The following is a 26,256-nucleotide window of genomic DNA, read 5'->3' as shown; positions in this document are numbered from 1 at the left end:
ACAGCAGATTTCCTTCCCTAAAGGACATTAGTGGAACCAGGTGGGTTTTTATTATAATTGATGATAGTTTCATGGCACCGTTACTGAGATCAGTTTTCAATTCCAGATTTTTAAAAAATAATTAATTGAACTTAAATTCTACTAGCTGCTATGGTAGGATTTGAACCTATATGCCCAGGACATTAGCCTGGGCCTCTCAATTACTTGGCCAGTAACATTACCAGTACACTACCATCTCCCCTCATTGGCAGATAAGCTGAAGTAGGCAGCTCCTTTTATCGGCTCGGCACTTCCTTAAACAGTGTTTACTACTAATCATTTCAAATTTTGATGAAAAATCAATGACCGGAAATGTTAACTCAGTCTTTTTTCCAATTCCACAGGCGCTGCCTGATATCATGAGCGTTTTCCAGCATTTACTGATGTTCATTCAAAGTACTGTTAGCGTTACCCTGCAATCTGCTCTTAGAGGGGTCAATCTCTAATTTTGTGCGCCTGACAAGGTGTCTCCCACAGTGAGAGTGAGCATGTCGGTAACTCCAGCACGCAATACCCACAGCCTCCTGACCATGTGAGCAGGAAATCTCTGTCTTGTGTTACTTAGAGGAACATTACTTGTCAATGCTTTACAGTCATTCACATCCTCTCTGTACGAACGCTTTGTCTTTCAGCACACCATTAACATACCGTTCGCCTTTGTTCCATGACCTTCTGGTCAGTTATTCTCTGTGACCCTCTGTCCTATCAACACCTTCACCTTTTTTATCTCTTGCCCCACCCCCGCTTTGCTTGCTTAAAACTTTTTACATTTCTAATATTTGTCAGTTCTGATGAAGGGTCACTGATCTGAAACGTTAACTCTGCTTCTCGCTGCACGGATGCTGCCAGACCTGCTGAGTATTTCTAGCATTTCTTGTTTTTATTACTTGTCAACGGCTGGCAAACTCCCTTCCTATCCCTCCCCTACCCACACTGGACCCACTCAACATCCCTCAAACGTACTACTGCTTCACCCTTATGGGAAATCCAATCTGCAGCACCGCGGGTGGAGAATTAGCACAGGGTTCACCCCATCTCCCAGTTCAGCAGAATCCCTGGAGGAATGATGTAAACTGCTAAAGGTGGCCATCTGTCTAGGGTTTCAGCCCCGCTCCTGTCAGAAAATTGCTGCGGAAACTCTCAGTGCTGGTGTTTAGGTAATTGATTCTGACAACTGTAATCACTGAAAACAAGTTCAAAGTCTTCTGTGATTGATGATTCAAAGGAAGAAATAACTTGTATTTATGTAACACCTTGCATGACCTCAGGGTGTCCCAAAGGACGTTGCAGCCAATTAAATATTTTTGAAGTGTTGCAATATAGAAAATGCTGCAGTCCATTTCCACACAGCAAGTTCTCAAAAATAGTAATTAGATAAACCACTGATTCTTTTCGTAAGATGATTGTAGGCCAACTGGGAGAACTTTCCAGTTTGTCTTCAAAAAAGTGCCTAAGATTTTTTACATCCATCTGAGAGGGTAGCTGGGGCCTTGGTTTAATGTCTCATCCAAAAGATGGCACCTCTAACAATGCAGCACTGCTTTAGTACTACGCTGAGGTGTCAGCATCGATTGCGTGAACAAGTTTCATGAAGTGAAGCTTGAACCCACAACATTTTTATTTACAGGTGAGTGTTACAGCTGAACGGATTTGGCATTTAAAATGCTGAGGTATTATTTACATTACTGGTAAATATGACCAGTTATGAGTGTGTATGGTTCTGTGTTCCTTTTCTAACAAGTCACCATTTTTTGTGCTGTCATGGTTCTAATTGAAATTATATACAAGTAACCTACTGTAACAGTAACCTAACAGTGACCTAACATCACACTGTCATAGAAGGCAGAGGGTAGCAGTGGAAGAGTGCTTTTCTGAATGGAGGGCTGTGACTCGTGGTGTTCCGCAGGGATCAGTGCTGGGACCTTTGCTGTTTGTAGTATATATAAATGTTTTGGAGGAAAATTTAGCTGGTCTGATTAGTAAGTTTGCGGACGACACAAAGGTTGGTGGAGTTGCGGATAGTCATGAGGATTGTCAGAGGATACAGCAGGATAAACGAACATCATGGGGCAGGATGTCAGAAATGCTCCATCCATCAATATTGGCGACCACGCTCTGGAAGTGGTTCAAGAGTTCACCTACCTAGGCTCAACTATCACCAGTAACCTGTCTCTAGATGCAGAAATCAACAAGCGCATGGGTAAGGCTTCCACTGCTATGTTCAGACTGGCCAAGAGAGTGTGGGAAAATGGCGCACTGACACGGAACACAAAAGTCCGAGTGTATCAGGCCTGTGTCCTCAGTACCTTGCTCTACGGCAGCGAGGCCTGGACAACGTATGCCAGCCAAGAGCGACGTCTCAATTCATTCCATCTTCGCTGCCTTCGGAGAATACTTGGCATCAGGTGGCAGGACTATATCTCCAACACAGAAGTCCTTGAAGCGGCCAACATCCCCAGCTTATACACACTACTGAGTCAGCGGCGCTTGAGATGGCTTGGCCATGTGAGCCGCATGGAAGATGGCAGGATCCCCAAAGACACATTGTACAGCGAGCTCGCCACTGGTATCAGACCCACCGGCCGTCCATGTCTCCGTTATAAAGACGTCTGCAAACGCGACATGAAATCGTGTGACATTGATCACAAGTCGTGGGAGTCAGTTGCCAGCATTCGCCAGAGCTGGCGGGCAGCCATAAAGACAGGGCTAAATTGTGGCGAGTCGAAGAGACTTAGTAGTTGGCAGGAAAAAAGACAGAGGCGCAAGGGGAGAGCCAACTGTGCAACAGCCCCAACAAACAAATTTCTCTGCAGCACCTGTGGAAGAGCCTGTCACTCCAGAATTGGCCTTTATAGCCACTCCAGGCGCTGCTTCACAAACCACTGACCACCTCCAGGCGCGTATCCATTGTCTCTCGAGATAAGGAGGCCCAAAAGAACAGCAGGATATAGATCAGTTGGAGACTTGGGAGGAGAAATGGCAGATGGAGTTTAATCCGGACAAATTGAGTACAAGTTGAGTAATCCGGAGGCATTGAGTACAAGAGTTGGGACGTCATGTTACAGTTGTACATAACGTTGGTTAGGCCGCATTTGGAGTACTGTGTGCAGTTCTGGTCGCCGCACTACAGGAAAGATGTGATTAAGCTAGAGAGGGTGCAGAAAAGATTCACAAGGATGTTGCCTGGTTTGGAAGGCTTGAGTTATAAAGAGAGATTGGATAGGCTGGGTCTGTTTTCCCTAGAGCGAAGGAGGTTAAGAGAGGACATGATAGAGGTATATAAAATTATGAGAGGCATAGATAGGGTAGATAGCCAAAGTCTGCTTCCCATGTTAGGGGTGACTAAAACTAGAGGTCAGAGATTTAAGGTGAGAGGGAGGAGGTTCAAAGGGGATCAAAGGAGTAAATTTTTCACACAAAGAATAGTGGGTATTTGGAATGAGCTGCCTGAGAAGGTGGTGGAGGCAGGAACAGTAGCAACATTTAAGAGGCATCTGGACAGGTTCTTGACTGTGCAGGGCATAGAGGAATATGGAATTAATGCAGGCAGGTGGGATTAGTATAGATAGGCATTATGGTCGGCATGGATGCTGTAGGCCAAAGGACCTGTTTCTATGCTGTATGACTCTTTGACTCTATAAATGTGAGGTAATGCATTTTGGAAGGTCTAATACAGGTGGGAAGTATACAGTAAATGGCAGAACCCTTAGGAGTATTGACAGGGAGAGAGATCTGGGTGTACAGGTCCACAGATCACTGAAAGTGGCAATGCAGGTGGATAAGGTAGTCAAGAAGGCATACGGTATGCTTACCTTCATCGGTCGGGGCATAGAGTGTAAAAATTGGCAAGTCATGCTGCAGCTGTACAGAACCTTAGTTCGGCCACACTTGGAATATTGCGTACAATTCTGGTCGCCACACTACCAGAAGGATGTGGAGGCTTTGGAGAGGGTACAGAAGAGGTTTACCAGGATGTTGCCTGGTCTGGACGGTATTAGCTGTGAGGAGAGGTTGGATAATCTCGGATTGTTTTCACTGGAACGACAGAGGTGGAGGGGCGGCATGTTGGAGGTTTACAAAGTTATGAGTGGCATGGACAGAGTGGATAGTCAGAAGCTTTTTCCCAGGGTGGAAGAGTCAGTTACTAGGGGACATAGGTTTAAGGTGCGAGGGGCAAAGTTTAGAGGGGATGTGCGAGGCAAGTTTTTTACACAGTGGGTGGTGAGTGCCTGGAACTTGCTGCCGGAGGAGGTGGTGGAAGCAGGTATGATAGCGACGTTTAAGAGGCATCTTGACAAATACATGAATAGGATGGGAATAGGGGGATACGGACCCCGGAAGTGCAGAAGGTTTTAGTTTAGGCAAGCATCGAGATCGGCGCAGGCTTGGAGGGCCGAATGGCCTGTTCCTGTGCTGTACTGTTCTTTGTTTTGTTTTGTTTTGGTGTCTCTGGACACTGGGGAGACAACAAGGGTATCTCAAGGCTCTGAGATAACTCTCCATCTGTTGTCAGATTTCTGTATCTGTTGATTTACTAGCATGGCTGTTCTGCTGGTTGTTGTGTTCTTGCTTTAATGTAGCAATAAGGTACCAAACCATCTTAAGTTGAGTGGTTATAAAACTGTGTAACACATTTACAGGAGAGCTCTGTCTCACACGTATGACTAGGTGTCTTGCTGAACTCCAACCAACTGATCATGTGCTGAATGACATCATTTCCTGTGATTCTGTGTGGAGTACATACATTGTAAAGTGATATCACAACATTGGTGTAAACTGATCAAACAGTTTCTGCCATGAGGGCATTGTCTTGCTTTGGGTTGCTGATACTATCTTGTGGAAACTAGGATGAGAGTTCTCAGGAGTATGTCAACACTTGCAGGGCTCTCCCCTCTAGGAAGTGTTGGTATTTTTAGGGGTGTCTAGAGCTTGTCAATATTTGTAGAGAGTCTCTGGGCACATTTCATTATTTGCAGAGGATCTGTCGAGTGTGCTGATGCTTTGCGACATCATGGGAATATCTCAATATTTGGACGAGATTCCTTTGCAGAGTAAAGATCATAGGAACATAGGAAATAGGAGCAGGAGTAGGCCATTTAGCCCCTTGAGCCTGCTCCGTCATTCAACTAAATCATGGCTGATCTTCTACCTAAACACCATTTTCCCACACTATCCCCATATCCCTTGATATTTTTAATGTCTAGAAATCTATCGATTTCTGTCTTGAATATACTCAATGACTGAGCCTCCACAGCCCTCTGGGATAGAGAATTCCAAGGATTCACCACCCTCTGTGTGAAGAAATTCCTCTTCATCTCAGTCCTAAATGCCCTGCCCCTTATTCTGAGACTGTGTCCTCTAGTTCTAGATCCCCCCAGCCAGGGGAATCATCCTTCCTGCATCCACCCTGTCGAGCCCTGTAAGAATTTTGTATGCTTCAATGAGATCCCCTCTCATTCTTTCTAAACTCTAGAGAATGCAGGCCCAGTCTCCTCGATCTATCCTCATAGGACAATCCCGCCATCCCAGGGATCAGTCTGGTGAACCTTCGTTGTCCTCCCTTTATGGCAAGTATATCCTTCCTTAAGTAAGGAGACAAAAACTGTACACAATACTCCAGGTGCGGTCTCACAAAGGCTCGATACAATTGCAGCAAGACTTCTTTACTCCTTTACTCAAATCCTCATACAATAAAAGCCAACATACCATTTGTCTTCCTAATTGCTTGCTTCACCTGCATGTTAGCTTTCAGTGACTTATGAACAAGGACACCCAGGTCCCTTTGTACATCAACACGTCCCAATATCTCACCATTTCAGAAATACTCTGCATTTCTGTTCTTCCTACCAAAGTGGATAACTTCACATTTTCCCACATTATATTCCATCTGCCATGTTCTTGCCCACTCACTTAGTCTGTCTAAATCCCCTTGAAGCCTCTTTGCATTCTCCTCACCACTCACATTCCCATCTAGTTATGTGTCATCAGCAAACTTGGAAATGTTACATTTAGTCCCCATATCTAAATCATTGATATAGATAGTGAATAGCTGGGGCCCAAGCACTGATCCTTGCAATACCCCACTAGTCACAATTGCCAATCTGAGAATGTTCAAAAGTCACAAAAGTACAGGGCCAATCCTGGGCAGAACAAGTTACCATTTCATCTTTTTGTCACTGCAGCAGGGCATAGTACTTCAATAATTTGTCACTTAATTCTTTTCTTTATTAAACATTATCCCCCCCCCCCCCCCCCCTCAGTGTCCTGCCTCCTCACCCTGCCTCAGTTGGCATCTATACATGGCAGGTAGGTTAGTGACAACTGGAAGCTGGCAGCTGTCATAGTGGAAGCCATGTGATGAGTAATTGAGCTCAGGGTGGGAATGCGGTGGCAGGGCCTTACCGAATATCTCCCATTTTCCACTGTCCTCCTGCCTGAATTCAGGTGGATAGTGGAGGAAAATCTATCCCTGTTTGTTCCAATTGATTTGGATGGTAGTTATGAAGAGGATATCGAGATCATGGATAAGGGGGAAATAGGGAGAAATTTTGAACTGAGGCAACAATGATAGGCTGAATGGCCTTTTCTTAGAGTCATAGTCATTTATGGCATAGAGGGAGGCCATTCGGCCCATTGAGTCTATGCCGGTTCTCCACAGAGCAATCCAGTCAGTCCCATTCCCCCACTTGATCCATGTAGCTCTGCAAGTTTATTTCGTTCAAGTGCCCATCCAATTTCATTTTGAAATCATTGATTGTCTCCGCTTCCACCAACCCCGTGGGCAGCGAGTTTCAGGTCATTACCACTCATTGTGTAAAAAAGTTCTTCCTCACATTCCCCCTATCTATGTCCCATTCCAGGTGGTTTGTACTATCCTCACTGTTTGCCACTCCTCCAAGTTTGGTGTCATTGGCAAACTTAGCAATTCTTCTCTGTATTCCAGATCCAATCATTTATATACAATACAAGCAGTGGTCCTAGCACTGACCCTTGGGGAAAACGATGTAGGTAAAAAAAAAGGGAGGAGGTCCTAAAAGCAGAATATAGGGAGTTAGGAAGTAGGTTGAAAAGTAGGACCTCAAAGGTAGTGATCTCAGGATTACTACCAGTGCCACGTGCTAGTCAGAGTAGAAATAGCAGAATATATTGGACGAATACGTGGCCAAAGAGACGGTGTGAGGGGAGGGTTTTAGATTCCTGGGACATTGGGACCAGTTCTGGGGGAGGTGGGACCAGTACAAACTGGACGGGTTACACCTGGGCAGGACCAGGACTGATGTCATACAGCACTGAAACAGGCCCTTCAGCCCACCGAGTCTGTGCTGACCAACAACCACCCACTTGTACTAAATCTACATTAATCCCATATTCCCTACCACATCCCTACCGTTCTCCTACCACCTACCTACCTATACTAGGGACAATTTACAATGGCCAGTTTACTTATCAACCTGCAAGTCTTTGGCTGTGGGAGGAAACCGGAGCACTCGGCAGAAACCCACACAGTCACAGGGAGAACTTGCAAACTCTGCACAGGTAGTACCCAGAACCAAACCCAGGTCACTGGAGCTGTGAAACTGTGCTGCTAACAACTGCACCACTGTGGGGAGCATTTGCTAGAGTGGTTGGGGAAGGTTTAAACTAAAATGGCAGGGGGCTGGGAACCTTTGCAAGAAGTCAGAGGAGGGGTGGGGAATCAAGGAGAAGAACAAAAGACAGTAAGGGGAATAAGAAAAGTGATGGGCAGAGAAATCAAGGGCCAGAATCAAACAGGGCCACAGTGAAAAATAGTGGGAAGGGGACTGGTAATGGTAAAAAGACAAGCCTTAAGGCTTTCTGCCTTAACGTACGTAGCATTCGCAATAAAGTGGATGAATTAATCGTGCAAATAGATGTATACGGGTATGATCTAGTCGAGATTACGGAGACATGACTGCAAGGTGACCAGGGATGGGATGTGAACATCCAGGGGTATTCAGTATTTAGGAAAGTCAGACAAAAAGTAAAAGGCGATGGAGTTGCATTGCTGGTTAAAGAGGAAATTAATGCAATAGTGAGGAAGGATATTAGCTCTGACGATGTGGAATCTGTATGGGTAGAGCTGAGAAACACTAAGGGGCAAAAAACGTTTGTGGGGGTTGTATATAGACCCCCATCAACAGGTGATGTTGGGAATGGCATTAAACAGGAAATTAGAGATGCATGCGATAAAGGAACATTTGTAATTATGGGTGAATTTAATCTGCATATAGATTGGGCAAATCAAATTAGTCACAATACCGTAGAGGAGGAATTCATGGAGTGTATATGTGATGGTTTTCTGGACCAATACGTTGAGGAACCAACTAGAGAACTGGCCATCCTAGACTGGGTATTGTGTAATGAGAGAGGAATAATTGACAATCTAGTTGTGCGAGACCCCTTGGGGATGAACGACCATAATATGATAGAATGCTTCATCAAGATGGAGAGTGACGTAGTTGATTCTGAGACTAGGGTCCTGAATCTTAGTGAAGGAAACTACGAAGGTATGAGGTGCGATTTGGCTATGATGGATTGGGAAACGTTACTTAAAGGGGTGACGGTGGATAGGCAATGGCAAGCATTTAAAGAGCGCATGGATGAACTGCAACAATTGTTTATCCCTGTCTGGCGCAAAAGTAAAACGGAAAAGGTAGCCAAACCATGGTTTACAAGGGAAATTAGAGACAGCATTAGATCCAAGGAAGAGGCATATAAAGTTGCCATAAAAAACAACAGACCTGAGGATTGGGAGCAGTTTAGAATTCAGCAAAGGAGGACCAAGGGATTGATTAAGAAAGGGAAAATAGAGTACGAGAGTAAGCTTGCAGGGAACATAAAAACTGACTGTAAAAGTTTCTCTCGGTATGTGAAGAGAAAAGGATTGGTGAAGACAAATGTTGGTCCCTCACAGTCAGAAACAGGGGAATTTATTATGGGGAACAAAGAAATGGTTGACCAACTAAATGCATACTTTGATTCTGTCTTCACAAAGGAGGACACAAATATCATACCAGAAATGTTGGGGAACACAGGGTTTAGTGAGAGGGAGGAACTGAAGGAAATCAGTATTAGTAGAGAAATGGTGTTTGGGAAGTTGATGGGATTGAAGGCCGATAAATCCCCAGGGCCTGATAATCTACATCCCAAAGTACTTAAGAAAGTGGCCCTAGAAATAATGGATGCATTGGTGGTCATCTTCCAAGATTCTATAGACTCTGGAACAGTTCCTACAGATTGGAGGGTAGCTAATGTAACCCCACTATTTAAAAAGGGAAGTAGAGAGAAAGCAGGGAATTATAGACCAGTCAGCCTGACGTCGGTAGTGGGGAAAATTCTAGAGTCCACTATCAAAGATTTTATAACAGAGCACTTGGAGAACAGTGGTAGAATCGGACAGAGTCAGCATGGATTTACGAAAGAGAAATCATGCTTGACAAATCTACCAGAATTCTTCGAGGATGTAACTAGTAGGGTTGATGAGGGGAATCCAGTGGAGGTGGTTTATTTGCACATTCAGAAGGCTTTCGACAAAGTCCCACATAAGAGATTAGTGTGTATAATTAAAGCGCATGGAATTGGGGGTAGTGTATTGCGATGGATAGAAAATTGGTTGGCAGACAGGCAACAAAGAGTAGGAATAAAGGGTCTTTTTCCGAATGACAGGCTGTGACTAGTGGGGTACCGCAGGGATTGGTGCTAGGACCCCAGCTACTCACAATATATATTAATGATGAGGGAACTAAATGTAATATCTCCAAATTTGCCGATGACACGAAACTGGGTGGGAGGGTGAGTTGTGAGGAGGATGCAGAAAGGCTTCAGGGTGATTTGGACAAGTTGAGTGAGTGGGCAAATGCGTGGCAGATGCCGTATAATGTGGATAAATATGAGGTTATCCACTTTGGTAGCAAAAACAGGAAGGCAGATTATTATCTGAATGGCTATAAACTGAGAGAGGGGAATATGCAGTGAGACCTGGGTGTTCTCGTACACCAGTCGCTGAAGGTAAGCATGCAGGTCCAACAGGCGGTAAAAAAGGCAAATGGTATGTTGGCCTTCATAACGAGAGGATTTGCGTACAGGAGCAGGGATGTCTTACTGCAATTATACAGGGTCTTGGTGAGGCCACACCTGGAATATTGTGTGCAGTTTTGGTCTCCTTATCTGACGAAGGATGTTCTTGCTATAGAGGGAGTGCAGCAAAGGTTTACCAGACTGATTCCTGGGATGGTGGGACTGACGTATGAGGAGAGATTGAGTCGGTTAGGATTATATTCATTGGAGTTCAGAAGAGTGAGGGGGGATCTCATAGAAACCTATAAAATTCTAACAGGGCTTGACAGGGTAGATGCAGGAAGGATGTTCCTGATGGTGGGGGAGTTCAGAACCAGGGGTCATAGTCTAAGGATATGGGGTAAACCTTTCAGGACTAAGATGAGGAGAAATTTCTTCACTCAGAGAGTGGTGAGCCTGTGGAATTCGCTACCACAGAAAGCAGTTGAGGCCAAAACACTGTTTATTTTCAAGAAGGAGTTAGATATAGCTCTTGGGTTCAAAGAGATCAAAGGGTATGGGGCGAAAGGGGGAACAGGTTACTGAGTTGGATGATCATAATGAATGGCGGAGCAGGCTCGAAGGGCCAAATGGCCTACTCCTGCTCCTATTTTCTATGTTTCTATGGAACACCACTGTCTATTATTCTCCTGTCTGAAAAACAACCATTTACCCCAACTCGCAGTTTTCTGTCCTTAAACCAATTTTTTATCCATTTGGACACAGACCCTCCTATTCCATGAGCCTCAGTTTTGTTAACTAGCCTTTTATGTGGTACTTTATCAAATTCTTTCTGAAACTTCATGTAGACAACATCCACTGCATTCCCTTCATCAACCTTCTCTGTTATTTTATCAAAAAAATCAATTAGATTAATCAAACATGATCTCCCTTTTACAAATCTGTGCTGGCTATCCTTAATTAACTTTATCCACCACTGATGCTAAACTAACTGGCCTGTCGTTCTATGACTTTCCTTAATCCTTTCTTGAATAAGGGTGTCATGCCTGCCAGTCTCCAATCCTCTGGCACCTCCCTCCTACCTAGGGAAGATTGCAAGCCTTTCCACTATTTCCACTCCCACTTCCTTTAGCAACCTGGGATGCAAGCCATCTGGACCAGGTGACTTATCTACGCTAAGCATACCCAGCCTTTCCACTACCTCCTCCCTCTCAATTTTTACCCTATCCATTACCACTGCTCTCTCTGCTTCTACGGATATTTTGTCAGATTCGTCTTCCTTAGTAAACACTGATAAAAATTACTCATTAATTATTCTAGCTTTGCCCTGTGCCTCTAAACATATATTACCCTCTTGTTCCAAACTTCCATTTTTTTATTTGTTCATGGGATGTGGGCATCGCTGGCTAGGCCGGCATTTATTGCCCATCCCTAATTGCCTTTGAGAAGCTGGTGGTAAGCTGCCTTCTTGAACCGCTGCAGTCCATGTGGTGTAGGTACACCTACAGTGCTGTTAGGAAGGGAGTTCCAGGATTTTGACCCAGCGACAGTGAAGGAACGGTGATATAGTTCCAAGTCAGGATGGTGTGTGACTTGGAGGAGTACTTGCAGGTGGTGATGTTCCCATGTGTCTGCTGTCCTTGTCCTTCTAGGTGGTAGAGGTCACGGGTTTGGAAGGTGCTGTTGAAGGAGCCTTGGTGAGTTGCTGGAGTGCATCTTGTAGGTGGTCCACACTGCTGCCACTGTGCGTCAGTGGTGGAAGGAGTGAATGTCGAAGGTAGTTGATGGGGTGCCAATCAAGCGTGCTGCTTTTTCCTGGATGATGTCAAGCTTCTTGAGTGTTGTTGGTGGTGCATCCTTCCAGGAAACTGGAGAGCAAGTTCTCAGTATTCCATCACACTCCTGGATTGTGCTTTGTAAATGGTGGAAAGGCTTTTGGGAGTAAGGAGGTGAGTTACTTGCCATAGAATACCCAGCCTCTGACCTTCTCTTGTAGCCATAGTATTTATGTGACTGGTCCAGTTAGGGTCCTGGTCAATGGTGACCCCCCCCAGGATGCTGATGGTGGATGAATCAGTAATGGTAATGCCATTGAATGTTCAGGGGAGGCGATTAGACTCTCTCTTGTTTGAGACGGTCATTACCTGGCACTTTTTTGGCACAAATGTTACTTGCCAATTATCAGCCCAAGCCTGAATGTTGTCCAGGTCTTGCTGCATTTGGGCATGGACTGCTTCAGTATCTGAGGAGTCGCAAATGGTGCTGAACACTGTGCAATCATTAGCGAACATCCCCACTTCTGACCTTATGATGGAGGGAAGGTCATTGATGAAAAAGCTGAAGATTGTTAGGCCTGGGCACTACCCTGAGGAACTCCTGCAGTGATGTCCTAGGGCTAAGATGATTGGCCTGAAACTACTACAACCATCTTCCTTTGCGCTAAGTGTGACTCCAACCAGTGGAGAGTTTTTCCCCTGATTCCCATACTTTCTTGGATTGAAATCCTATCTTGGCTTTTTATGACTATATGACGTCAATTTTACTAGGGCTCCTTGATGCCACATTCGGTCAAATGCTGCCTTGGCATCAAGGGTAGTCACTTTCACCTCACCTCCTGGAATTCAGATCTTTTGTCCATGTTTGGACAAAGGTTGTAATGAGGTTTGGAGCTGAGTGGTCCTGGTGGAACCCAAACTGAGCTCTTCACTGCTATGGTCATCCACCCACAGACAGCAACCTAGAAGCAGTGGTCCGGATCATAGTGAGGTGCGGGGGTGGGGGGGGCGTGTGGTTAGGTGGTAAAATTGATTATCAGTGTTAGTATAAAATGGGTGTTAGTGAATTAACAGCCCCTTTCATACCCTGCCCAATTTTCACTTCCATTGACTTTAATCAGCCTGCTGATTCTCTATCATTTTGCATTAACGTGGAAGACCCATTTGACCCCTGGCTCTATTCTCCTTGGTTTGACAGGACAATGCTGTCTCACCATATTACGTATTTATAGGGCAGAAATTCCTTTTGGGTTACTCCAACATAAAATTTTACTTGGACAGAGTGGATAAAGAAAACAATCAGATGGGGGAAGGGAATTGTCGGTTCATTATGGAGGTCTGCCCAAACCGTTTAAATTAATGGCTTAATTAAATTAGCAGAAATGCAAATTTTTTAAAAATTCATTCGTATGAGCATCACAGGCAAGGTTGGCATTTATTGCCCATCCCTCATTGTCCTTGAAAAGGTGGTGAGACACCTTCTTGAATATAACTGAATGGCTTGCTAGACTATTTTAGAGGGCTCTTAAGAGACAACCACATTGTTGTGGGCTTAGAGTCACTTATAGGCCAGGATAGCAGATTTCCTTCTGCAAAGGACATTAGTAAACCAGATGGTAGTTTCATGGTCACCATGACTGATATTAGCTTTCCATTTCCAGGTTTATTTAGTTGGTTGAAGATTTAAATTCCCCAGCTGTTGTAGTGGGATTTGAACTCATGTCTATGATTCATGAGTCTAGATGAACTACTAGCAACAGAACCACTCTGCAACCATATCCCTAATCTGTGCGCTGTATTATCTCGCTACCATATCCTCGCCTGTATGCTCTGCCCAGATGATCCGCCAAAGCCAATAAGAGGAATATCTGCCCTTGCACCTTCAGCCAAACACAACCAAAGCATGCACACCAATTTAGAGCACTTTTATTAATTAGTGACAACCAACATTATATCATTCTTCCAACTACTTGACAGGTCAGAGTCTATGATACCTTCCAGTGCATTTAGTGACATGATATACAGATGTTCAGTCCAAGGTCAAACAGCGAGTCTATATTACCTTCAGCCCACACTGGGTACCTTATGGAGAAAGATTGATGCTGACAACTTTCCTTTGGAAACCTGCCCAGAAACTGTAACATTCCTGCCTCCTGCTTGCTGAGAACGCTGCAATCTCCTGTCAGGAGTCCAAGGAAAAGCTATTCATTGCCAGCCTTTCTCTGTGAAGTTCTCCATCTGATCTGAGGTTAATGTTAAATTGCTATTTGACCTTGGATTACACACACTACAGATCCTCAACATCTGGCCACCAAGCCTTCCTTAATTCAGAGAATTTTAATTTTCTACCTTTATTATGTTAGAAATATACGTCATTATGTTCCCGCCATGCAGCTTGAGTAGCAGTGGAGAGCAGGGGGAGGCACTGATCCAACAACTTACGTGATGTAACAAGACACCACCCATCCTGGAGCTGCACTGGTGGATTACCAGTTCAATTACCAGTGTGGCTAATTGGACAGCTCTTTCTAAGAGCTGGCACAGGCATGATGGACCGAATGGCCTCCTTCTGCATTATATTATTCTCTGATTCTATGAAAAAAGGATTACTCTTGCCTCTTTGGGACTCGACTGATTTTTTTTTAACAGTATCAACTTTTTTTGAGCTAAAGTAAGAAGATTTATCATTATTGCGTCAGAATTTTTTTTTTATTTCAAATGACTTTGTGCTGAGAAGAAGTGACTTTTTGTGAAGAACCCCCCACATAACTTTAAGGAGGAAAGAGTGTGAGTTCAGTGTGTGCTCGTGCTGAGGTTTGTGATTGCTAGTAGACTGGATTATAGCACTTTGAAGGCACAGCAAGAGCCCAGCTCTCCCCTCAGCACCCATTATTCATGTACTGTATGTGAAATTTGTTTGTTTTTGTTTGCTAAATCAAGTTTTTCTTCTTTCTGCCAACAGTGTTCCACCATAATCTGCTTTTATGGCAGTGTTGGTTATAAATGAATGTGGAGGAAATATATTAGCTGCCAAGCTCTTCCCAATGGCTTGGTAGGTAAATGCACCACAGACTAAGATTTGATCCCTGGGGTGTTAACTGATTTCAGCCTGAGCAGTGCCAGTGAAAGTGACAGATTTCTTAAATGCAGATACAAAATGGTACGTTGTCACCAGTGTAATTTTGTTTCTATAGTGACAAGCTAGTAATGTTGGACTGCTTCAGAAAAATGAACATTTGTCTGAATAGCTTTTTCATCTGCGAGAGTGTATGTGCGTATGTGTGAGCAAATGTGAGTGAATGTTTATATGAGTGTGAGTTTGTGTGCATGTGTGGATGTACATGAGAGTGTGTGTACATGAGAGTGTGAGTGTGTGCGTGAGTGTGTGTGCATGTGAATGTGTACATGAGAGTGTGAGTGTATGAGTGTGCAAGAGTGTGTGTATGTATGTGCACATGTGTGAATTTGTGTGAGTGTGAAAAAAAGGCTGCAGCCAGAGACAACTGGCATTTCAACATTAACTGTTGCAGGCAATGCAGAGTGACTTAGTAAAATTGTTCTGAACTACAGTTAGTCAAGTCACAGATTTTTACATGGTCTGATCAACCATGGTCCTGCAGGTATCTTGAAACCTCTAAGCTCTGTAATTGGTATTTGTTTAGTCTAAAGCACCACTGACCTTCCCCACTGCCCCACACGCCCACAGTATTACAATTATTTACAACTCAGAAACAGGCCATTCAGCCCAACTGGTCTGTGCCGGTGTTTGTGCCTCACATAAACCTCCTCCCATCCTACTTCACCTCAACCTATCAGCACATCCATCTATTCCTTTCCCTCTCAAGTGCTCATCTAGCTTCCCCTTAAATGCATCTTTGTAATACCACCTCAACTACTCTGTGTGATAGCAAATGTATCATCTATGGCTCAGTTAGGAGCACTCTTGCCTCTGCATTAGGAGGTTATGGGTTTAAGTCCCACACCAGGAATTTAGCGCAAAAATCAAGGCCGACGCTCCAGTGCAGTGCTGAGGAAGTGCTGAACTGTCAGAGGTGCTGTATTTTTAATGAGATGTTAAACCTCTCAGGTGGACATAAAATGCCCCATGGCACTATTTCAAATAAGAGCAGTGGAGTTACCCCAGTGTCTTGGCCAATATCTAACTGGAGTGAGCCTTGGAGTTTTCAGCTGCACTTCAATTCCCCTTCCCTCAAAGGTGGTTTAGTGGTTTGGGATGGCTCTCCCAGGCCAGGGCAGGAGTAAAATACTTTTGGACAGCGTTTTAGCAACATTAATGGAGCTAGTCAGGCTGGAATGGTGTATTTCCTGTTAATTTTAGTTTGTTTTGCAATGTAGGGCTGGTTGTGCTCAGCACAGTCAGCTCTGTGCCTCTCAGATGGAGGTGCTGCTTTAAACAGGCTCCAAGTAAAAGGGACTCCAAACAATGGGCCCCAGCTCTGCATTATTGGGCTGAATTTTAGCCACAGATCCAGCAGATTTGTTTGTCAGGTCAGGAACCTGTCTTCTGAGGGAAAGTGACTAAAATCATGATTTTCTTGTGGGGTTGCCCTTAGAGTCATAGTCATAGAGGGATACAGCACTGAAACAGGACCTTCAGCCCACCAAGTCTGTGCTGACCAACAACCACCCATTAATACTAATCCTACATTAATCCCATATTCCCTACTACATCCCCATCATTCTCCTATCTACACTAGGGGCAATTTACAATGGACAATTTACCTATCAAGCTACAAGTCTTTGGCTGTGGGAGGAAACCAGAGCACCCGGCGGAAACCCACACAGTCACAAGGAAAACTTGCAAACTTGGCACAGGCAGTACCCAGAACTGAACCTGGGTCACTGGAGCTGTGAGGCTGCGGTGCTAACCACTGCACCACTCAAATTGATATGGAGACAGGCTTCCTGTCTAATTAGAGCCCATGGGGTTGGGAACAAAGGTGGATCAGATGAAGTGTGGGACTCATTTAGACTCCCCACGGCACCCATCACTGGGGCTTCTGGTTGTCCAGAGGTAGAGATCTGCGGATTGTTCCAAAGTCGTGTGCAGCACGAGAGGGAAGCGAGATGTCACAGGAGAACCAGAGGCCTGGCGCTTGGGGTAGGGATGCCCTTCACTTAATTTATGCCGACCAGGATCTAATGTTGGAGGATATGAGGGAGAGGAGGGAGATCCTCTTCCCAGAGCATGGCAGGAGGTGGCCACCAGCTGAAACGAAAGAGGCCAGGCTGCAGATTGCTGCCGCCGTCAGCCGCAGAAGTGAGCAAGATGAACCTGGATCCAGTGCCATGAAAGTTTCAATGACCTCATTTGTTCTGGCAAGGTTAGTGCAACCCCCAAACTTCTAGACAAGTCACAGGGCGTGCAGCCTCCAGCAGACATACCACCTGAGGAGCCTCAGCACACATGCTGCACCTGAACATGGGAGGGGTGTGTGCCCAGGCCACTTACTGATCCCTCACAATGACTCACAGCCATCGAGCTGATAAGAACCCATCACCACTAATAAATTTAGTTCCTAATACATAGGGGCAGATGACATTGGACACAGAGGACAACAGTGCCTTTTCTTGCTCTCTCTTGTCCTTGCAGGAGAAATGAGCATACAATGACCAGGAGAGGGCCCAGTCTAGAGGAGGGGTGCAACCCTTGTACCGCATCACCCCAATGGAGCAGACAGCGATGGAGATAGCCTGGATAGTGGAAGAGCAGACAGTCGGGCCTGGCAAGTCAGGAGCTCCTGGTGTGACTGGTGATTACACAGGGCAAAATGATCATCAAGTGGATGTAGTGCAGTGCACTCCACCCCATCCAATAGCATGGCGCACACTGAGTAACACTGGGTAGCCTCAGCACTGCAGCGGTTTCTACGCTTGTCGGCTTGCTCTCATCATCTCTTCTTGCGTCTCCCTCAGGTGCAGATGTCCAACCCATGGCACCCTCTCCACATGCCCAGAGTAGCAGGAAGATGAAGAAGTACCATCGCACCTTAGAAGCACACTGTACACCAGCGCAAATTCTCTCACCTTGGTGAGTCCTTGCCTGCGAGTAGAAAAGGTGGCACAGGGTGATGATCATGGCACCAGTGGGCAGGAGGAGGTTCCAGAGGCAGAGGGGGTTGTGAGGACAAACATAGTTCTGCTTAGCTGGGAACAGGTGCAGGGCCTTAGGAGTCACTGGAAAGAAGGCTCTACCTTGAGCAGCAGCAGGAGATGTGCTCCTGCATGTCGGGGTTCCCTGAGGCAATGCAGTCTTGGGCAGAGGATTGAGGCGCCCATCCAGCTCATGTGCACAACAGTGGCTGAGGACTAAGATCGCATGAGCTCCTTCTCAGAGAGAGACACAGACACCCTCTTGAAGAGCCATATGCGGCATCACTCGGAGTAGATGCAGGAGCAGCGCACTGACTTCTACAGAGTGCATGTGATGCTGGGTCACACGGAGTGGTCAGTGGTACTGGTAGCACCCTTCCCTTGCTATTGATGAATCTCACTGGCCAGTCATTAGGTGTCTTGATGGCCACATGGGTGCAATCAATGATGCCCTCCACCTGGGGGAATCCAGTAGTGACAGCGAAACCCACTGCCCTCTGACCCAGGAGGCTGATTCTGCCATTAAATGAATGGACAACCAAGCTCTGGCAACCAGGGCATCAGTAGCCTGTGAGATGCAGTGGTATACAGCTGCTTGCAAGATGCCACTAATGTCTGCAGCTGATCCTTGGAAGGAGCCAGAAGCGAAGAAGTTCTAGGCCACAGTCACTTTGACGGCTATTGGCAGCGCTTGGCAACCAGTGCTGTGAGGTGTGAGGTCCTCAGCAACGTCGGTGACCATCTACCTGGAGCGTCGCAGTCTCCTGCGGCACTGGGTCTCATTTATCTCCAGCTAGCTCTATCAACATTGGTACATCCTGTGGTGAAGTTACGGCCTCTGTTGCCTTTCTGCCCCTCTTTCCTCTCTCATGCCCTCCTGTTGCTCCAGGCTGCAGCTTTCCTGTGGAGGCTATTACCCCTCATGTCCACTGGGCCCAAAATCTGACATTCGTGCCCTCATTGCTAGCTGCAGCCTTTCTTTGGACAGGTGGCTGCCCTATTTTGATTGGCAGCTTTGCCCCCTGCTCTTCTGCCCCCATGACGTCAGGGAGCATGACGACCCCGTTCAATGCCTAGGCACTGAGTGCCCACTCTCCTTGCCACCTGTGCCGTGCCAAGGGCACCTTCTTACCATGTGCCCTGTCCCCCTTTGCCCTGCTGACCCTCTTACGGGGCCAGGGTGATTCCCTTGGACAGCCATGACTGGCTCCCAATTCTGTACCTGCCTTCCTTTAGCTGGTCAGCAATAGACAGCACGTCTAACCTGTACGTCCCCTGTCAAGAATTCAACCTTCACCTCAAACAAGCTCTTAACGAGCTGTTTAGATAATTTAGTTGGCCTCAATCGGGAGGCAGGCAGGGTTGCTGTTTGCCCTCCCCCCGTGCCAGCGCCAGTATTTTCAGGAACCTCCATGCACCCCCCCCTTCCCCCACCCACCCCTGCTGCCACCATACTTGCCGCCGTTCCTGCCCTTGGGAAAATTAAGCCCATTGACTGAGATTGGCAGTGGAGAAAGGGATTCTGATCTCTTGTTTGGTGATGAAGGCACCCAGCAGTATGGGGCAGGGCGCTGTAAAATCTGCCTGCTTTGCTTGTCCTATACACAGGAGCAGGTCTGTCAGACTGCCAGACATTTTGATAACTGGGCCTTCAGAAGAGAAAGGACCCTCCCCCTCGGGTGAGTTATAATCTTTTCTGTACCTGGAATGAACTACACTCAGGAAGAAATTATTCATCTTTTTGATATAAATAAAGTTTTTCTTTAATGATCCACTAATTCTTGCTATTTCCTTTACACCATATTAATTCAGAGCTTGGGTGAAGCTGGCCTTAACAGTCTTCTTACTAGATGCCTTCCCTTTACAGCCTTCAATTTCCCAAAGTAATTACTTATCCGTTTCATCATCAGGATTATCGGATAAATAACTTTCTACAGCTGTATTTGATTGGAATATGTAGAAGAGCCGTCCCTTTGTATCAGTCTTTGTTGGATGTCCCAGTTTCCATGGGCATTACCCTTTGCACCTGAAGGCATCATGCCTCCTTTATTTACAAGGATAATTATGCATATAATTACAGCTGGTATAGCTGCTTTGCTGCAGAATGCACGGCTAACGTGTTATTACAGCTGCCGAGGGCTGGCTCACCCTGCAATACACACAAACTGTTCATTCTGAGGTAATAGCAGGGGTGAGAATTCAATCAAACTGTCTTCATCAACCTCAGAAGGTGGATACAATCTGGACTGTTCATTGTTTTCTGGCCGTTTCTTTCTCCCAACTACCAGCTCTTCACTGGGTGCTCTCTAAACATGACATCAGTGTATGGGACAGGAGGGTGGACAGTTGCCTCATCAGTTTGGACCAGGAGAAGGCCTTTTGACAGAATATCGCACACATACATGATGGACGTGCTTTCCAAAATGGGGTTTGGGAAGGGAATCTGCAATTGGATCCAACTGCTCTACACAAACATCAGTAGCGCAGTCTCAATCAATGGGTGGGAATCGGAAAGTTTCCTGATCAAATCTGGAGTCAGACAGGGCTGTCCTCTCTCCCCTGTCTTGTTTGTTTGCTGTATTGAACCTTTTGCTGAGTCCATTAGGAAGGATGCGGGCACAAGAGGGGTGATAATCCCAGGCAGTGGAGGCACTCAGGTCAAAGCCTCCCAGTAATGAATTACGTCACCGTCTTCTGCTCGGATCCACCGAGGCTGATGAGCATCTGTGACCAGTTCGAACAGGCCTTGGGAGCCAAAGTAAACCGCAGCAAGAGCGAGGCCATGTTCTTTGGGAACTGGGCTGACCGATCCTTTGTCCCTTTCACCGTCAGGTCAGACTACCTGAAGGTGCTGGCGATATGGTTTGGAGGGGCCGGGGCGTGTGCCAAAACCTGGAAAGAGAGAGTAGCCAGGGTACACCATAAACTGAGCATGTGGGAGCAGCGTTCTTTCTCCATTGCGGGTAAGAACCTGGTCATCAGATGCGAGGCAGTCATGTTGTTACTGTACGTGGCGCAGGTCTGGCCCATACCCTGCTCCTGCGCCGTGGCGATCACCCGAGTCATTTTACGCTTTATCTGGAGATTCAAAATGGACCGGGTCTGGAGAGACACGATGGTCAAACCTCTGGATAAAAGGGGAAAAAACGTACCTAACATCGCCCTCATCCTGATGGCCACCTTTGTCTGGGGCTGCATCAAGCTGTGTGTAGCACCCCAGTATACAAACACCAAGCGCTGAGGTTCTATCTATCCCCGGTGTTGCGAAGGATAGGTCTGGCCACATGCCGTGGAACTGTGCCGTATCACCTAACCTTGGTGGAAAAGTTTGTGCAGAGAAACACCTTTGACCACCAATCCATCAGGCAGTGGGCTGCACGGAATGTCCTCAAGGCCCTACGGGAAAAAGTGATGGTGGATCCTGTCAGATGGTTCCCCAAGCAGACTGCCAAAGTCATTTGGCAGAATGCCTCATCACCAGAACTTTCAAACAAGCACCATGTAGCTTGGCTGGTGGTGAGAAGGGCCCTCCCTGTCAGATCCTTCCTGCACGCCTGGAATCTCACCGCCACCGCACGCTGCCCTCAAGGTGGCTGTGGTGGGGAAGAGACGGTTGCCCACCTCCTTCTGGAATGTGCATTTGCAAAGCAGGTGTGGAAAGAGATGCAGTGGTTTTTGTCAAGGTTTGTCCCGAGCAGCTCTGTAACGCAGGAGTCTGTGCTCTACGGGCTGTTCCCAGAGACATATACCAAGATAAATATCAACTGCTTGGAGGACCATCAACTCAGTGAAAGACGCCCTTTGGTCTGCCCGAAACTTGCTGGTCTTCCAGCGCAAAGAGTTGTCCACGACCAAGTGTTGCAGACTGGCACATTCCAAGGTCCAGGACTACGTGCTGAGGGACGCACTAAAGCTTGGGGCAGCCGCCGCAAAGGCTCAATGGGGAATGACCACTGTGTAAGGTCCTCCCACCAAAATGAGGGGTTGGAACCTGTGTAAAACCCCTCAGGCTGTATACACCAAAATATGAGTGCTGAGGCTAATTTTCGCACCATTGCCTTAACAGAATGGAACAGTCGAGGGAGTCGTCAGAATGTGTTGACCTCTAAATGACTTCCTTTAAAAGGGCTGCACTGCTTAAAATGTCAATATCCTTTCGACAGCAGCCGCTTTTCCCTTGTGCAAACTGGTGGCGGCGGATTTCAACAGGTTCCAATTTATCGCATGCAGTTTTGATCTTGTTTTTGTAACTGGCTATGCTCAACAAAGTGAGGATTATCAATGCTGGGGGATCAAACACTTAGCATTTTGAACTTGCGGTGTTGCTTTGAGGTCAGATGTATCACAGTTGCAACCAAAGTTAGGATCCCTCTACTTTACCCCAACAATCTAACTTAATAAACCTTGGAAGAGCACTTCCTAGTGCATCCGGGTGATAATTTCCATGTTACATCTCTTGACTTTCTTCGTGCAATTATAAGTTTAGTACAAAATTAGGGTAGTATTGGGCTATTGACCCTAAAATTCCAAGACTCGCGATGTAATGCCCAGAGAATTGACCCAAACAACTTTTAACATCTGCTTGTACCATTTCTTTGAGGGTTCCTCCAGTCTCCCAACTGTTACGGCAGAAGACAGGGAGAACCCTTACGGAATTTTAGGACTGTGATATCTAATATCATTTTATGTAAGAGCCTTGCAGCAAGGAAAGAGATTTTTATTCTATTGGTCGAGGCTGAATTGAAACCCAGGCTACAGAAGTGAAAAGGACAGTGTTTCATCCCAGGTACTAGAGTTGACTATTGCACTGCTCTCCCAGCTGACCTTCCACTTTGTGCCCTGTAAAATGTAACCTCCTGCCCTTGACAGGTTACTCTACAGGTTGAACACAGGAATTATGAGAAATAAGGGGCTGGATTTTCAATCCATGGTTGGGAACCCGATGCCAAGATCATTACCGGTTCCCGACCCCGCTCTGCGTATGTGTTGCTGACGCAGCGCTATTTAATGCCCTTTAGGGAAAAAAATCTGCCATCTTTACCTGGTCTGGCCTATATGTGACTCCAGACCCACAGCAATGTGGTTGACTCTTAAATGCCCCCTGAAATGGCCACTCAGTTCAAGGGCAATTAGGGATGGGCAATAAATGCTGGCCTAGCCAATGACGCCCACATCCCATGAAAGAATATTTTTAAAAAATCAATATACAAAGCCCCTAATTGGGCCAGAGGCAAGCTCAGGGCCCAGTTAGTGGTGCTGGGCTCTGTCTGGAAGCAGGAACTGGCTCTGGTGTGCAATGCTCAAAGGCAGCCATGACTGGGCTTGCTGTTGCCTTCTGGAACAGGCAGAAGAGCAGACGGCCAGCAGCCTCATGGTGCATACAAGTGACTAAATGGTTAATCACAAGGTATTTGACCTGCTCTGCTAAAGTGATAGCAATTTTGTGCCACCGCTTGAGCACCGGAGTTTAAATAACCATTTTTTCCACCACTTTAATTCAGCAGCAACATCACATTGTGGCTCCCCGCAGTGCTGCCGACAGGTGTGCATGAATGTGCCCCACATCGTCTGCTCTTCCCGTTCACCACTTTTGAAAATTTCCTACTGGACTTCTCCAGCTTGTTAACAAGCTCTTCAGCAAGCTGAGCAGGCATTAATTGGAGGAGCAAAAACAAGAAATGCTGGAATCACTCAGCAGGTCTGGCAGCATCTGTGGAAAGAGAAGCAGAGTTAACGTTTCGGGTCAGTGACCCTTCTTCGGAATGTGCCTTGGAATGTGCCAGTCTTTCCACAGATGCTGCCAGACCTGCTGAGTGATTCCAGCATTTCTTGTTTTTGTTTCAGATTTCCAGCATCCGCAGTATTTTGCTTTTATTAATTGGAGGAGAGCAGGTTGTCTGCTCTCCCCACCCTGCCCTCACTTTGAAAATTACAGCACGTTCCAGAGGTATCAGAAGGCTGGTACGCCATCCAGGAGCACTATTTTCAAACTTGCCTAGACCTGACCTCACTCCCAGGGATTTGAAAATCCAGTCCAAGGACTCAACACTCAAAGCTCAAATTAAACACTAATGTCTTTACTAGGTTTGGTAGGAATACCAGCTAGCAATACAATGCACCCATTAGTAATACAATCTTCTTCTTTGGCCTCCTTGTCTCGGGAGACAATGGGTAAATGCCTGGAGGTGGTCGGTAGTTTGTGGAGCAGCGCCTGGAGTGGCTATAAAGGCCAATACTACAATGAAAGACTCTTCCACAGGTGCTGCAGAAAAAATTGGTTGTCAGGGCTGTTACACAGTTGGCTCTCTCCTTGCGCTTCTGTCTTTTTTCCTGCCAACTGCTAAGTCTCTTCGACTCACCACACTTTAGCCCCGCCTTTATGGCTGCCCGCCAGCTCTGGCGATCGCTGGCAACTGACTCCCACGACTTGTGATCAATGTTACAGGACTTCATGTCGCATTTGCAGATGTCTTTAAAGCGGAGACATGGACGGCTGGTGGGTCTGAACCAGTGACGAGCTCGCTGTACAATGTGTCCTTGGGGATCCTGCATCTTCAATGCGGCTCACATGGCCAAGCCATCTCAAGCACCGCTGACTCAGTAGTGTGTATAAGCTGGGGATGTTGGCCGCCTCGAGGACTACTGTGTTGGAGATGCGGTCCTGCCACCTGATGCCAAGGATTCTCTGGAGGCAGCGAAGATGGAATGAATTGAGACGTCGCTCTTAGCTGACATACGTTGTCCAGGCCTCGCTGCTGTAGAGCAAGGTACTGAGGACACAGGCTTGATACACTCGGAGTTTTGGAAGGAATTTTCCTCCACACAAAATCAGGTGGCAGGTTGTTCAACCTTGCTCGCCTAAGAGCGAAGACCAAAGTACGGAAAGTCCTCATCAGGGAACTCCTCTTTGCTGACGATGCTGCATTAGCATCTCACACTGAAGAGTGTCTGCAGAGTCTCATTGACAAGTTTGTGGCTGCCTGCAACAAATTTGGCCTAACCATCAGCCTCAAGAAAACAAACATCATGGGACAGGACGTCAGAAATGCTCCATCCATCAATATCGGCGACCACGCTCTGGAAGTGGTTCAAGAGTTCACCTACCTAGGCTCAAATATCACCAGTAACCTGTTTCTCGATGCAGAAATCAACAAGCGCATGGGAAAGGCTTCCATTGTTATGTCCAGACTGGCCAAGAGAGTATGGGAAAATGGCACACTGACACGGAACACAAAAGTCCGAGTAATACAATATACCTGTAAATAATGTTACAAGAGGTTATACATATGATCACCCGGTGAGTGGTCACCTCCCATTGATCGTACACTTCATCAACTGACCAAGTTGCTCAGTTGCAGTGTCAAGTCATTCCTTAGAATGATCTTTATGCCCTTTTTTCCAAGGTGGGCATGGATGTTTCGTTGACAGCTTCATACTGCCCTATCAAAATCCATCTAAAGCTACAAAATCCAATATGTTGAATTCTTTGTTTAAACCATAAGGTTAAACCCTGCCTTGAAATCCATTTTTCTTAAACTTTTTTTTCCCCCAGTAAAGCTTGCTTGTGGCATCAGCAGCTCTGAAATCTATAAACCCTGACCTCATCAATCAATGTCAGCTTGTGCCATCTTCCTGCAGCTTTCACATCACTTAAGTTAGCTGTATCTCTGAAGTTGAGTTTTACAACCCCTCAGAACAGAAATCATGACTCTGTTCTTTGTGTCCAGTTTTATTTCTTATCGCATTTATGGAATCATAAATTTTCATTAAGTTTAGTTGAGAGATACAGCACTGAAACAGGCCCTTCGGCCCACTGAGTCTGTGCCGAACATCAACCACCCATTTATACTAATCCTACACTAATTCCATGTTCCTACCACATACCCACCTGTCCCTATATTTCCCTACCACCTACCTATACTAGGGGCAATTGCTAATGGCCAATTTACCTATCAACCTGCAAGTCTTTGGCATGTGGGAGGAAACCGGAGCACCCGGAGGAAACCCACGCAGACACAGGGAGAACTTGCAAACTCCACACAGGCAGTACCCAGAATTGAACCCGGGTCGCTGGAGCTGTGAGGCTGCGCCACTGTGCCGCCCCTAAGGTTCTAACTTTGCATCAAAGCAAAACACAGCTTTGAAGTATAGCTGTTTATTGTTTTCAGCCCTATTTATGACCGTTGGGCCTCTCTGCCAGATGTACCATAGCCTGAATGTGTTGTTTTTTATCACAGTCCAGTGACTTTGTTTATCTGTAATAAAAAAAAGCCTGCAGGTTACAACAGGT

Source organism: Heterodontus francisci, chromosome 3, assembly GCF_036365525.1.
Source record: "Heterodontus francisci isolate sHetFra1 chromosome 3, sHetFra1.hap1, whole genome shotgun sequence".
NCBI lineage: Eukaryota > Metazoa > Chordata > Chondrichthyes > Heterodontiformes > Heterodontidae > Heterodontus > Heterodontus francisci.
The sequence above is the reverse complement of the archived record's forward strand: the minus strand, read 5'-3'. Positions refer to the sequence as shown.